The sequence below is a fragment of the Typopeltis vanoorti genome, chromosome 4, assembly GCF_054136105.1.
Source record: "Typopeltis vanoorti isolate ZY-2024b chromosome 4, IOZ_Tvanoo_1.0, whole genome shotgun sequence".
NCBI classification, from domain to species: Eukaryota; Metazoa; Arthropoda; class Arachnida; order Uropygi; family Thelyphonidae; genus Typopeltis; species Typopeltis vanoorti.
Window position 1 is genome coordinate 88,526,834 of NC_143552.1, and position 16,115 is coordinate 88,542,948.

At 35.8% G+C, this 16,115-nt stretch overlaps 1 protein-coding gene across 1 annotated transcript in view; it reads left to right on the forward strand.

Moving 5' to 3' along the window:
- Positions 1-9,149: 9,149 nt before the first annotated feature.
- LOC150107482 (uncharacterized) overlaps positions 9,150-16,115 on the forward strand; it is a 378,606-nt gene continuing 371,640 nt past the window's right edge. Inside the window, exon 1 of the mRNA XM_090391332.1 lies at positions 9,150-9,236. The gene's annotated coding sequence lies outside the window, so the exon portion shown is untranslated. The remainder of the gene's footprint in view (positions 9,237-16,115) is intronic.

Here is a 16,115-nt window from a genome sequence, read left to right on the forward strand (position 1 = left end):
GATATGTTGACTAACTGGTGAAAAAGTAGTGAGCTCGCTCTAATCGTTCAAACCTAAATTTTTTTTTTTTGGTAATAATTATACAGTCGATTTTTCAAGTTGTGGTGTTAAGAACACACTTTGCATAGAAATATGAAACTCTGACGCGTCAAAGGTTGTTTAAGCCAAAACACGTGCTGCTAAAACAATAACAATAATAATAACAGCCTACCTATTCCTTATAAGGGAATAAAAAAGTCGCCGAATTAACCCTGTTTAACTTTTGGAGACTGAGTGAGCAGTTTAGCATTTACCGTTAACCAATAATTAATATTAGAAGCATACAGTAAATTGGCAAACAATTGGTGTCTTCTCCTTGTCCCGATATATTATTGTCTGAAATAATGTGGTTTCTAAGTTAGATTTTCTTGAGTTTACAGGGCTTACCATCCGAATTTCCATGAGAAAAGAAAAACAAAAGCTTGTCCATTGCCAGAGATTGACTAACTCGGGAATTGTACTGAAGAAAGGCATGGAAAGATTTCCTTTAGCCTACAAAGGTTTCAGTAACTTGAAGAGCTTGAGGACGAGAGTTCGGCATCCAAATGTTTACATCTCGTATTGCTGAATCTGAACTTTAACTTGCATTGCTACTTGAAATAGAATAAACCACACTGCGGATTTTATCCAGACAGAATTAAAAATTAAATAAATAAAATAAAATAAAATAAGTTTAATAAGAAAACCTAATCACCTATGTTAAAGATTGACCATCTCAGAAAAACTGATTATTAAATGGCTAGATAATTTTAGACTGTGTTTGTCTTGATATCCAGACTAAAAAGGAAAACGTACATTCTGATGCTGTTACAAACAAGTCTCGTCAGCAAAGGACACTGAATTCATAGATAAATAAATCTCATAAAGAGGACCATGACTGTCCACGAATTTGGGGAAATGTAACTTGAAAGGGGCTGAAAGTATCAAAGTTGATGACAGAAAGAGAATTTAAAAAATTATAAATATTTGCATACAAGAACATTCACCCTAGTGCTTGCATCTGAGAATCTATCTAAGAATGAGTGTTGGTGACAGTGATCATACAGTTTTGACTAAGAATGTGACAAGATATGTAAGAACTCTCACTAAGAAGGGATATGTGCGAAATTATAACACAAGTGATTATAAGAAACTCGGAAGACAATTTCAACTAGTGCTTAGTCATAAGAGACATCATGAAAATTATTCAAAAGATGAATGAAAGAAACAATACTCCACTACATATTGAGATTAAGGAATATAAATTTCGTGGAAGTTAAATTGATAAATAACACTTTAAAACAAGAGCTGCTTTAAAAACAAATATTTTAGATCCATTTATCGTGCAATTTGTGATGACGAGGCTTTGAACAGTGATAGTCATGGTGAGAAAGGCCAAATCGAATTATAATAGGTTTTGACTGACAGGCTAAAACAAATACAATACAATTTTATTGCATTATAGCAAGTAAAAGGAAGAAAATGATCATGAAAGAATATTCTTTGTAAATGGCAAGGAGGTAATATATTTACTAAAAATGAATGATTTGTTAGATGTTCACCTCAGTAAAACATACATTCTTAGCAGTCCCATTACTTTATAGATGTCGTTTGGAAAAGAGAGTCCCGAAAAACGGCTTCTCCTCTCCTTTCCAAACGACATCTATAAAGTAATGGGACTGCTAAGAATGTATGTATACCAATGTATACTACACCCTATACGGAATAAAAGGCGTTAGCTGATTTTTTTTGGAAAAGCGGATAAACAACAATTGTAGAGTTAAACATGCGATAGCCATTACAAGAAATACAGAGCGGGAGCTCAATGGTATCTTTTCTCGTTTTCTGAAGGAATGCACTAGGTAGTTTTAAATCCTATGATAAAGTTGTTCATTTTGAGTAACACACATGTGATTCCTAATGAGGAAAAAAAAGCAAGATAATACCAATATACCAGGATATATATCAAGGAATGAGGCAGCAAATTACAGGCTAATTAAGATCTCTTTTGTATTTCACAAAAGATGTTTGATGAAGTTTTGATGAGCTAATGAGGAATTGCGTTCAGGGGTGGACAGACATCTGTGGGATCCTCTATAGCTGACTGCATGGACTGTTAAAATACTTGTTTTTGCTGTCTCACCATATTCAGTCATATTTTGACAGCAATATTAAATAAAAAGAGAGCCTGTGTAGCTCAGTGGATGTGTTGTTTGCACACCCCAAGCACTTAACCGCACGCACGAAGACCTCTTGGTTTCGCATCTAGTCGGTGACTAGAAGAAAATTTTCTAAGCCTTTTTTTGACCGGTTCCCGAGATAGTCGATTTCTGGCACGGGAAAGCGGGTATTTTATTTTTTAATTATTATTTTGTAAGGCACAAACATGTCGTAGCCTTGGACCATTGGCTCTACCAAATCCGTATGAACGAAAATAATGCTCAACAACAAACTTCTTTTCTTCCAACGTCAACACCATTGTTACAGCTGAATGTACTGATGTAAACTCTATACGTGCCATTCTATTAATGCATTTTCAGTCGAATGGCATACATCATAACGCGTGCACTGAAGGGGTGTCAAAGTTCATTACTTTTTTTTTTTTGCGCCATAATGTATCAATGAGTGTCAGTTTAATGTTTCTAATCAAAAGTTATGCATTATGGAGAATGGATATCGCTTTGCATTCAGACTTTCATATTGATATGATTTTGATGGAAAATGGAGAATAGGGGTGGGGTGGGGGTAATGTAGACAGTGAATCATTCTTAGAGAAACTGCATAGCAGAGGAATCAGTAGCGCATGAAAAGTATTCAATGGTTTTATAAAGGAAGCAATATCTGACTATATCAGCAGAGAAAAAAATATGAAGTGTATAGACTAGAAATCAACAAATAATACTTTAAAGACAGTTCTGCATAAAAAATTATGTTATAAAATCTTACGTAAAATCTTACGTAAAAATGGTAATAATGCGGCTCATAGTACTGATTGCCAATGAGGAAGGCAGTCAATATTCTGAATCATATTGAATTATGAAAAGAAATGTAATGAACTTACTAAGGCGATTTAGAGAGAAAGAAAGTTATCGTTTTATAATACAAGGTCTGGACTACTGTATTCCGATAAGCCACCTAGCTTTTGAGGAGGCTGGAAGTCTGTTGAAATGAACCAGGTGTAGGGATGAATGTGAAATTGATCTATACGAGTATACGAGGACAGATTGAAAGAATGGGTCCTCAAGGTGTGAGGCACATATGGATGACAGAAGACATAATAGAAACATGAAAACTCTAAGAGAACTTACAATAATGAATTGTGATTTTGCAGGTTATGGCTAATGCTAGTAAATCTCAGTGTCATTCCTGGTACCTGGCTACGGTTGTGACTAGCGAGAATCGGATGACCCGATTCTCTTCATATTTAAGCTAAGATAGGAAGTATTTGATTAAGATTGACAAGAATTGCATTCTCTGAACGAGTCCTTGGAATCCATGAAGTTGCGTTACACAAATAATAAAAAATTTCCATTGATCTGCAATGTATATACGAAGTACCGAGCCTCTCTGTATATTATACAGATAGGTTCAGTACTTCGAGTACTGGACACAAGGCTATATCCCTAATTCCAGCTATCGCTTATTTCTTTGCTCAGTGGAAGTGAAGCTTTCATCCTCTGCATTAGGCCGCCCGAATATAGACTTACATTCAAGTCTATTAACCGACTGGAGGAACTTTTTCTAATCCTTTCTTCAGTCGGTTTCCTCGTTAGTCCACCTCTGTACCGAGCAAGCAGGTGTTTTCACCTGGAAACTTGGATTTTTTAAGTCTCCCATAAACTCATGAAATTCGACTGTAGAACCCACATTTTTTCAGACATTTATTATCCATCTCCTCATCAGTTGCACCTTACAATTAGTGATAGTCTTGTGCCAGCTATCTCTAATTGGCTACCGGTGGATATAAAATTGCCCACTGAGTCTCCAACAGGTAAATAGGATTAAAAGCGCTTGCCTACACCATATAAGGGAATTATATTAGACTGTATTAGACAAATTTCAATTTTCTTCACTGAGAAAAATAACATAAAATGCCATGTAGTTTGATATACTTTGTAAGCAACTAGTTTTTACAACAAATAACAAAACTGAATAAACAGACATAAAAAAAAAATCAGCTAACGCCTTTTTATTACCGTTTATAGGGAGAAGGCGAGGCCTCTTTAAGACCTATCTAACTTTTGAAGACTGAGTGGGCAGTTTAATCTCCACTGGTACCCAATCAGAGATAGCTGGCCCAAGACTATCAATAATTAAGTGGCATGCAGTGAAGAGAGACGGCTCAACAAGTGCCATCATCTCGTGGTCCCTAACCCCAACACTGGTATTTAATGTCTAAAATAATGTGGGTTCTACGGTCGATTTTCTTGATTTTACGGGACGAAAAATCGGAGTTTCGGAAGAAAAAAACCCGCTTGCCCGTGCCAGAGATCGACTAACTCGGGAACCAGTCGAAAAAAAAGGGTTAGAAAAATTTCCTCTAGTCACCGACTAGACTAGAAATCAAGTCTTCCTTCGTGCGGCCATGCGTCGTGGTGTGTAAACAGTCATAAATGAATGTCTATTTAAATACTTTAAATATAAGACAACTTGAAGATTGGCGATATTGCAATATAAATATAAATAAATGAAAATATATTAATTATCAGTAATTTAATGGATACTTCAATGGGAGTAGATGAAATTCTTTTAGCACTAAACAGCTTTTTTGAACAGCAAATCCTCATACTTTGATGGTAGCGAATTTAAGGTATAAATAAACTAAAGTTCTTTGGAGAGTGCACAACAAACTCACATCATATTCCACCCCTGGAACAAAAGACTAATATTATTGTTTACTGTCATGTAAGTTTGAATATAAAAAAATTCTGGAAAGTTTGTTTCAAACTTTGAGTTACTGTGAGGGAAAAACTTTACTTCCTCTAATCAAAAGATATTCGAACTCAGAAATCAGCTGAAGAATGCCTAAAGCACAAGAGAGAGACTAGAATCGACCTTAAGAATCGATTCTTACTCGATTCAAAGAAAGATTAATAATCGTTCTTTCGTAGTTTAGCGTTTTGACGAAGCTACTATTTCCACAGAGGTACACACAGCGATTCTAGTCTTACCTCTGTGTTCATTGAGAGGCATAAATCATATCTATAGAAGGAATTAGCTTAAGTGGCTTCTCTTGGCATAATATTATTTGCAAAATAATGCTTGGCTTTAAAAGTTTTGCAGGTATATGAGCACTTACTGAAAATCGATTTCCAGCATGTCAGTTTCCATGGCAATTTCTTAAAGAAAATTGGGAACAATGACTGAGTGTTCCTATGTCCTCCTTTTATTGCTATTAAGCAATTCAGAGAAGGAAAGAACAGGCCTATTTAACCTTGTGAAAAATGGCCTTTCTTAGCTCTAGGCTACTAAGAAAATCCGCTCTAAGTTTCGTTTAAATTTTTTTTTTTTCGGCGTCAATTAGGTGAACGTTTTCTAAGCCTTTTTTGTACCTGTTTCAGAGTTAGTCGATACCTGGAATGGGAAAGCGAGTGTTTTAATCTCGGAAACTGGGGTTCTTCATCGCGTAAACTCAATAAAACAGACCGTACAGCTCACAATAATTTGAACAATAATATATAACATGAGAGTTAGAGACCACAAGATGGCGACAGTTGTCTGCCACTCTATCTTTCTCCTCGTGCCAAATAAATTCACTAATATTGTTAGTCCACTTAATGGTTGGAGCTCAGGCCTACTGTCTTCAAATGTTACTTATGGCTGTATCGCCTCGCTTACTCCCTTTATGGAATATAAAGACTTTTTGTATCAGTTACAGTGTTTTTTTCCGAATAGTTAGTTCTTTGATGAGACCCAGTATGCCCTCTTTTCGTTAATCACATCAGCAATCACGACCACCAGCACCACCACCAACAACAATACTTATTGCTGTTCAAGGTCAAGCACTACAAAATGCTATAGAGGCGAAGATTGAAAAGATCTATAAAAAAAGTTAGCAAATGCAGACTATTCAGAATAAAGACGAGACAGTGAGTCATGTAAGTAGTTCTTGCAACAAGACTGCCCATACAGGCAAACAAAGGCATGATTGCAGAAAATGGTAGCAAAATTTGTACACTGGAGCGTATGCAGGAAATATGGTTTCTCGACTTACAAAATCCTTTCGGAACACACAGCTGAAAAAGCTATTGAAAATGAAAATGCCAAGATGAGACTTTACCATTCAGACAGATAGACATCTTGAACATAATATTCCAGACACCACTGTGGTCAAACAACAACGTCTGATTTGTTGATGTGGCAATACCAGGGGATAGTAGAGTAGAAATCGGATGTAGAATAATATAGAAACGAAAGTAGAGTAGAAACCATCATAACCGGATGCCTATGACCAATCCCAGTCAACAAGCTGTATCCCTTAGCAGGCATAGCGCCACCAGGCATAAGACGTGAAGTGGCTGGTGAGATGGAGAAAAAAAAGCAGACGACGGACGAAAGACATCCAATGTACGGCCACATCATCACGGCTTCTCGACTCAAATCGAGGCATAGTTTTATGCAAATAACTAAACCATTGATCCATAAACCTGAGGAGCGACGCCTTGTTCTATGGAGGGCATTGGTTCAACTTCAAGAAGCCCCCATAATTAAGGAAGAGTTAACCAAGGGATATCACCTACCCTATTGCACCTGGCGGACTCTGAACCGTCTTAGAGTGGGAGTGTCCAGATGCAGAAGTAACCTGATGAAATGGGGTTATGCAGATGATGACAGCTGTGACTGTAGAGATGCCCAAACTGATGAACATCTTTTATGTTGCCCAGATCTAATCGATGCGTGCTCCACGAATGACATTCTGATGGTCAATGACAAGGCGATACAAGCCGCTGTTTTTTGGATGGAGAGGATATGATTAGTGCTCTGGACTCGGAAAGTAAAGAAAGTAAGTAAGTAAGTAGTGTAGAAGAAAAATGCAATGAAAAAATTGACCAATTATAGGGATTTGGAGATTGAAATTCAATGGCAGTGGAACAAAAAAAAGCAACAACAATTCCAATTGTCATAAGAGCGTTAGGATATTTATGTAGAAGAAACACATCGAGAAGTTGAGCCTCCTAGATATAACAGGATATCATCTCCAGAAAACGGGACTTTCTTGGATAAGGCCAGATCCATTCCTTGGATAAGGCCAGATCCATTCCTTGGATAAGGCCTGAATTGCACTCATTTGCCAGTCAAAGATATTTCATTAATCTTTTTCACGTTTCTTGTTACTATTTGACTGCGAATATTCAGTATAATAATAATAATAATAATTTTCACGTGACACCTCCAAGGAATCCTTGGACGAATCGAGGGATGGTATACACTATGCAAACCTCCACCTCCACCACTCCATCCACCAACTACAGCAAACCGCATCATGTATACCAATGCCATCTACTGCCTACCACCACCAACACCACTAATATTTTCACAAACAATCACAAACATCCATGCCCAAGGCGGGATTCGAACCCGCAGTCAGGCAATAATAATAATAATAATAATAATAATAATAATAATAATAATAATAATAATAATAAACAATTATTATTATTATTATTATTATTATTATTATTATTAAAGAAATTGGGTGTGAAACAGAAATTGTGTTTCTGTTTCACACACAATTTCTGTGAGGTGTTTCGAACTGTTGATTCTCTAGCAGAGACTATATTTTAGTATAGTATTTAGTATAACATTCACTTTGTATATAAAAATAATATTTTAGTATGCCGCATTTTCATATTGAAAATTTATTTCTTGTGAACAAGACAAATTAATTTTCATATATTACAATGGATATGTTATAGTTAACAAAAATATTTCAGTATTAGTTTTGTATGTTAAATGGATATGCAAGTAAGTATGGGAAATACCCATTTGGTGAATATCTACTTTTACTCAAAAATGAAATTTTGTCTAATATTCTATTTATGATAATTGTCAATTATGTACCTTGTATAAGTGATAGTTTAGTTGAAATCTCACATAATAAATATCTAAAAGTAAACTAGCCAATGGGATATGTATACTGGGTTTCTCACGTGGAAACTTATATTTGTAGGCGCCATGTTAAGGTTTTAATAAAAGCTGCGGTAACGAAAAAAAATTTTTTTCCCTGTAAAGCATGAAAAGTAATAACGAGATTTTTATTGAACATTTATTACATAAAATGTAAATAATTGTTTCTTGATTTGTAGACCAACCTGAACCAGCATTTAATTCAAAATTCTCGACAATTTTTTTTTTTTTTCTTTTCTACTTCTTTATTACATAGTATCTCCGTTCTAATTTTACAAGTTCTAACACTTCAATATATTTTGTTGTGTACGATGGCTTGGGTAAACAATAATGTTCTGACAACATCAGTTATGTAAATAAGATTTGTCGACCCACATCGCCAATGGATCAAACAAATTTTGAAGGCAAGTGTTCCAGCAATGTCATTCCACCATTTTATGTTCTTCTGTTTAATATCTAGTAAAATGTGATTTTTACAGAAGCTTTTGCAATATTTAAATATATATTTTCTCTTTGTATATTATTATTTTGATTTTCTTGAATATGTCTTTGTGTACAATTTTTACTGACTAAATGACACTTTTTCATTTATTTATCCTTCTGTAAATTTAACCTATACGATTTGATATAATTGTTGCCTTTCACCTTTTCTCGATGGACACCAGAATTCTTGTATAAACAATGGCAGTTTTGTTTATCAACGTGAAAGTTGATATTTTCAATAAAGTTTGAATTCTAAAGCAACAAATTTTAATCTGTAGAAATTTATGTTTGGGAAATCCAGCGTAAAAGATATAGTGAAAACTCTGTTTGTTGTACTGAAATAATATTATTCCTTAAGTATCACAACAACGTGTGAATTGTAAACGTTCCTATTTTCAGAACTACCTGCCAGTTTTAGCTTTAATTTTTATTTATGTTTATATACACGTATTTCGGGAGTCGTCATTTTTTTTAGAGATTCCGATTTTTTAAAAAATAGGAATTGTTCATTTCAGTAGTTAATCATTTTTTGATAGTTTTTCGTCGTAAATTAAAGTTATTGCAGCAAAATGCGGCAAAAATATAAAAAAAGAATTCTTTCTCTACGGGTAAAGTACTATACTTTATAACGTGCTGATATTCTCTAAATATGTTTCAGGTTTCAAATATTGCTTAATTTGTTTAATTTTTCTTTTGCTCAAGTTTTTAAAGTGAAAAGAATTTGTAATGAAGGAGGGAGAGTTGCCCTTGCTAAGGCAACGTAATATTGTTTGGCAAGTTGTACCTCTTTTTGCTGGCAGCGATGTGGGGGGGGATATTGAGTTTTGTGATTTTTTTTGGCCTTATATATTCTGGGTTATTTAAAATTCTAAGGTTTTAGTTTTTTGGTAATTTCTTTATGCAAAGGTGCAACTTTTTTACAATAGGTTTTTTAAAATAATTGCAATAAGGCAAGAGCCTGAAAAGTAGAAGAAGGGTAAGCTACTGCATAAAGGTAGTGGCAGAATGGGGGTCTCAGACCAGTTTATATTTCTTCTGTTGTTAAGATTTTGGAAAAATTAGTAACAACTCATATACAGAACTGGACAGATGAAAGCAATATTATTTATGAAAGCCAGCATGGATTTGTTAAGGGGTGCTCTTGTTTTAGAAATTTAGTTGCTTTTATAATAGTGATGACCACAGTAGATGAGAAAAAGGCATATGCTTTTTTATGTGCAAAGGCATTTGAGGTTGTTACATGATAAGTTGGTGTTTAGATTGCAAGATATTGGTTTGGATATCAGATTAGTGGATTCGATTGGTTTTCTGATAGATATCAGAGAGTTGTATATGAGGAGCAGTATCAGGGAGTAGGAATTATGTCAATGATATCACTGGATTACAGGAAGAGATTTGGTTGTTTTCAGATGACTGCAAAGCTTGGAATGAGGATTCAAATAAGCTGGAAAGGTGGCAATGAATAATAAAATCAGTTGAATACAGCTAAATGTAAAGTTTTGAAATTTGGGATCCACAGATGAGATACGCTACACTCATTTAGTGGTGGAGGAAGCAAGTAATTTTGGGGTGATTGTAGTTAGAAATTTGAAGTGCAGAGGGCATATTGCAAAGATTATTAATTCAACTCAGAGAATTGCTACAGTAGTGTGGAGGATGTTAAATTGTATGAAGCTATCATCAGACTATATCTGGTTTACTGTAATCAGAACTGGTCACCAGGGTTTTGAAGGGATGAAGTAACCTTGGAGAGTGAACCTTGGCAGATAATGAAAATGATATCATGACCCTACAATATTGGTTATGAGGATAGACTAAATGCATACCAACTAGAGTTTGGTGATCAGAAGATGAAGGGGCAATATGATTAATATGTTTAAGCTGTTTGAAAGCTATTTACTGGGTTCACACTGGGAAAATCTTCCATATGGTAGAATGGGGAGGGGGAGAAACAAGGATAAAGGGTCATCTCCGGAGGTTTGCAAAAAAAAAAAAAGGTTGCAAGTAAGAGGATGACAAGTGGTTTTTTTGCTGGTGAGACTTGGGTTTAAGGAATGCTAAGATAGGTTTCCTATGATGAGTCTTACAATTCCTTGGGGCTCTGGAATAATAATAATTATGATTATTATTACTACTCCTTAAACCTGTTTACTGTCTGCACATTCACCACTCTGTCTGGCAAGGAATTCCATGGTCCAGTCACCTTCCATGCTAAAAAAAAATCCACTACTCATTCTCTTACTTACCATCTCCTTTTGCAACTTCCAGAAAATTATTATTATTTACATGCTTTTACATAATAGATCATAATAAGAAAATGAACAATCTTCTGAACGACTCTCAGTAAATCTTAAAGGAAACAAATGTGCATAAATCAGTAAAATGTACATGGTGACTCAAGGAAATTACTAAAATCTTATATTAAAATACTTCAGCTTTCAAAGCCAGAGACTCAAATATAAAAAAAAATCCACTTCTCATTCTCTTACTTACCATCTCCTTTTGCAACTTCCAGAAAATTATTATTATTTACATGCTTTTACATAATAGATCATAATAAGAAAATGAACAATCTTCTGAACGACTCTCAGTAAATCTTAAAGGAAACAAATGTGCATAAATCAGTAAAATGTACATGGTGACTCAAGGAAATTACTAAAATACTAAAATCTTATATTAAAATACTTCAGCTTTCAAAGCCAGAGACTCAAATATATTATTATCATTATATGCAAAGCTAATAATAATGATAAGCCTGCTGGATTTCTGTTCATTACAATTGTCTTAGTATATACCAAGGCAATTGATGTGAATATTACATCTATATACAAATTGCACATGCATGTGAACTTTCTTCAAATGCATGGATAAAGAATTAAACCAATAATATAATTTCTTGGCATCTTTAATTTATTGTATTAGTAATGACTTGTCTATGTCCTGAACAGAAATCTAGCAGGCTTATCATTATTATTAGCTTTGCACTTTTTTCCAAATTTCCAAAAACTATTACATAATCTGTACCTAAAAAATACATAACAAAATGAATTTTTATCCTTGCTCTATAATATAGAACAAGGGTATGATCCTTGTTCTATATTATATAGAACAAGGATCATACCCTCTATTTGGCTTATGTTGCTTGTTCCTCTCCGACTTTTTGTTCTATAACTTTTCTTACTCTCTCTTCTGAAGTATATATGCATAAATCTTACATGGAACACTTAGTAGGAAAATTCTTCTATAATTGACAATCTATTATATTTCCCTTTTTTTTTACAGATGAATACTACAAGAGCTCTCTTCGTGTCATTTGAATTGAACTTTCAGATCAGGAATTTTTGCAGTGCAGCTTGTGTAAAACTTTCCTTCATTTTTGAACTTAACTGGTTGGATGTCATTTACTGTATCTCCTTTTTTTCATTTTGGGTGTTAATGGCAGTTTCTTCCTCTAGAAACATTTCAGCTCTCAAAACCCAAAAGTTTTTTATCCCAAAACATAGGTGTGGAGAAATCACAGCTGAAATAAGTTAATTTGTTGGATGAGGATTATATCCTGACCAGAAAATAAATAGTGCAGTATGATTTTTTTTGTGAAGGTCAGAAGGAAAAGAAGGGCGGTTAGTGCTGTTCATGATAGGAGGGAAAATTTATCTGCCCAAGGTGGAGATGCAAGCAGGAAATAGTGGCAGTGGTTATAATGCAGCATGGTATGAGGTGGAGGTTAATTGGAAAAAAATATTTAGTTGGATGATGATGCATGGCAGAGAATATGGAGAATGGTCACAAAGAAATATATAGGGAAATTGGGTTAGTGATCATTATGGGTGTAGACTGAGATGAAGACATGGCATCTGGGGATAAGGAAAATGAAGTTCTGAAGGGACAGCTGTGTTATGCAGTATGCAAATTGAGCAGACATAAGGATTGAGTCTTATATCTGATAATTTTACTACCTTCATAATAATTATCTTCTATATTATTAATGGTACTTTTATAACTTGGATATCTCCATGGAGTTCAAAGATTCATTTTAGGAGGTCTGCATTAATCATTCTTCATGCAACATTATCATCTCTCTCTCTCTCTCTCTCTCTCTCTCTCTTTAAGCTCATTCATTAACAAAGCACTTGACCTCTACCAACCCATTCCATTCATTCACTCACTATTCTCCAAGCATCCTCCTCCTCCATACCTTTGTTTACCACTCACTCACATTCTCTATATTCTCTGATGTCTAGATAACAACCAACTCTCATCCATATCACCAGCTGCACAGAGTTTCATGTAGTATCCTGTCAAACGCTTTGCATAGTCCACCGGTATAATTATATAGCCATTCCCTTTATTTAACTCAAATTCCACTTTACTATAAAAAGTGAGTACATGACTAAAGCAAGATCTATCCTTGACAAGACCAAGCTGCACCCATATCATATTCCTGTCCACTCATTTTTTGAATTCTGCCTTTGTCCAACTTTGTCCAACCTTAACTAAGTTTATAATTACTATCTCTATCTTGGAGCCTTCTCTCTCTCTCTCTCTCTCTCTCCTCAGTAAAACCATTTTATCCTCTTTCCATTCCTTTGAGACCTTATCAGAGCTAAGATTTAAAACTAAATTGCCTGGTCAGAGGCTCTACCAATTCTCTTGCACATTCTCATAATACACGTGTCGATATCTCATGTAATCTGATGATTATATTGACATTAATCACTTCAATGTCTATGTGGATGAATATTTGTCATTGCTTAAGCATTTCGTATCCATGATATTTTAGTATAACATCAATGGTATTGCAATTTTAATATGCACTTCTCATCCATGATATGTATACACATCAAGGCCAGTTGCAAGGTTAAAAGTCTGGGCACTTCCAGTTCTTCTCTTCCTGTTCTCCCATCAGTTCCTTGCTACATTACTTCCATTTGGATGGCATGTACTTTCACAGTGATCACTTAGTAAATCAACTATTTTGTCTGCCTCTGTCACCTTCCTCTAAGCAACACTCATTATAGTTATTATTCTGTAGTCATTCTTACTTTTCATGCCATGTCATTAAAGAACTCTTCCTGATTTCCTTTGGTCTGTTCATCTAACTGCTTTAATTTGATTTGGCTTTCTTTAACATTCTGTTCATCTTTCCTGTGTTTTGTTCATGAGTTTGTTGATAACTTTCTCCTTATTATTATTATTATTATTCTTCAGGCCTCCATGGAGTCAAAAGACTCATCGAGGGAGGTCCTTCCTAAGAACATGAAGTCTGTCAAGACTCATTGAGGGGAAGAGGTTCCCCCCCCCCTAAGAAACACAAAGTCTATCATACCACCCCTTAAACTCATTGACCGTTCTCGCTCTCACCACTCCATCAGGCAATGCATTCCGCGGTTCAACCACCCTCCATGCAAAGAAACTACTCCTCACCCTCTTGCTCACAGTTTCTTTTCGTAACTTCCAGGGATGGCCTCTTGTCATCACTCCTTCCAGCTGTTCAACCAAGCGAAAGAACTCCCCAGTGTCAACCCTGTAACCACCTCTCAACAGTTTAAAAGTCTCAATCATATCACCTCTCCTTCTTCTATCCACCAAACTCTGCAGTCTACATTCCCTCAGCCAATCCTCATAACCAAAATTGTACAGTCCTGAAACCATCTTTGTCATCCGTCTTTGTACCTTTTCCACAGTTAATTTATCCCCTTCAAATCCTGGGGACCAAATCTGAGAACAATAGTCTAAGTGTGGTCTGATCAGAGACTTATACAACGGAATGATAACCCTTTTATCTCTGCAGGTCAGTGTCCTTCTCATAATTGCAGCAATCCTCTCTGTTACCTTCACCACCTTTGCAATATATCCCCTAAATTTCAGGTTTCTATCAATCATCAACCCCAGATCTCTTGTCTCCCCTACTTCCTCCAGTATAACTCCTCCCATAGAGTATGCAGCATCCCATCGATGTTTCCCAAACCTCAAGACCTTACATTTTGCTGCATTAAACTGAAACCCCCATTCATTTGCCCATCTATCTAGCTTATTCAAATCCTCTTGCAGGGCTACCACATCTGCACTATTACTAATAATTCTTCCCAGCTTCACATCATCTGCAAACAACTGAATATCCCCTTGCAATCCACTGGCAATGTCATTGATATAAAGGTTAAACAATATATGTCCTAGTAGTGAGCGCTGTGGGACCCCACTTGTAACCCTCTGCCTCCTTGAAACTGCCCCACCATACACAATTCTCTGATACCTATTAGACAGCTAATCCTGAATCCAGTTGACTAATCTGACATCCAGACCCATGTGCTGCAACTTAAATATCAGCTTATAATGTGGCACCCTGTCAAATGCTTTCGCTAACTTTAAGAAAATTGCAGTATATGCCTTTCCCTCATCTAATGTTCTTGTAATTTTATTATAAAAGGCTAGCATATTGCTAAAACAAGAGCACCCTTTCACAAATCCACGTTGACTCTCACAGATAACATTACCCTCATCTGCCCAATGCTGTATACGGTCCCTCACTACTTTCTCCAAGATCTTAACAACTACTGATGACACACAAACTGGCCTATAATTAGACACTTCCAGTCTGTTGCCACCCTTATGCAATGGCACTATCTTCCCTTCCTTCCATTCCCTGGGTGCCTTTCCCAGAGCCAGACTTTCATTGAAAAGCCAGGTTAAAGGCACTGTCAGTTCCCTAGCACATTCTCACAAAACTCGTGGTGAAATACCATCCAGTCCCAAAGCTTTACTGACATCCAGAGTACTCAGTATCTGAAACACACTCTCCTCCTGTACCTCTAAACCTCGAACCAGCCCTATCCCTCTAGCATTAAAACTGACTCCTCTAGGATGAAATACTCCAATAAAGTGGTCATTGAACAATTCCACTATGTTCTCTGCATCAGTCACTCTATTCCCATTTTTATCCCACAATATCATTCTTCCACAGTCATTTCTCCTCTTACTCGCCACATAGCTAAAAAATTCCCTAGGATTTTCTTTGGATCTTAGGACCAATCTCCTCTCATATTCCAGTTTCGCTTTCCTTACTACACTAGTTACTCTTCTGGCCTGTGTCTTATATTCTTCATGCACCTTCTATTCATCTTTCTCCTTATATTTCTTCCATAGCCTCTTTTTTGCAGTGTAGCTCCTGTTTAATATTGTTTGTCATCCACTTTACTCCAAATTGTGTCCTCTTCTTCACTCATGGTATACAACTTACCATTGCTGCTAACAAATATTCTTTCCCAATTTCCCAAGCACTAATGATATCCCGGCCTTCCAATTCCTCCCTCCATGAAACTTCCCAAAGTTGACGTCTAAGACTATTATAATCACCTGCTTTATAATTCCACATAAGTTCCCATCTCTTTGATACTCCTGCATGTCTGTTCATTTTCCAAGTCAAAACCATATGGTCACTTTCTTCAACTGGTGGGAGAGATGTCATCTCAGTTGTTATCAACTCTTCT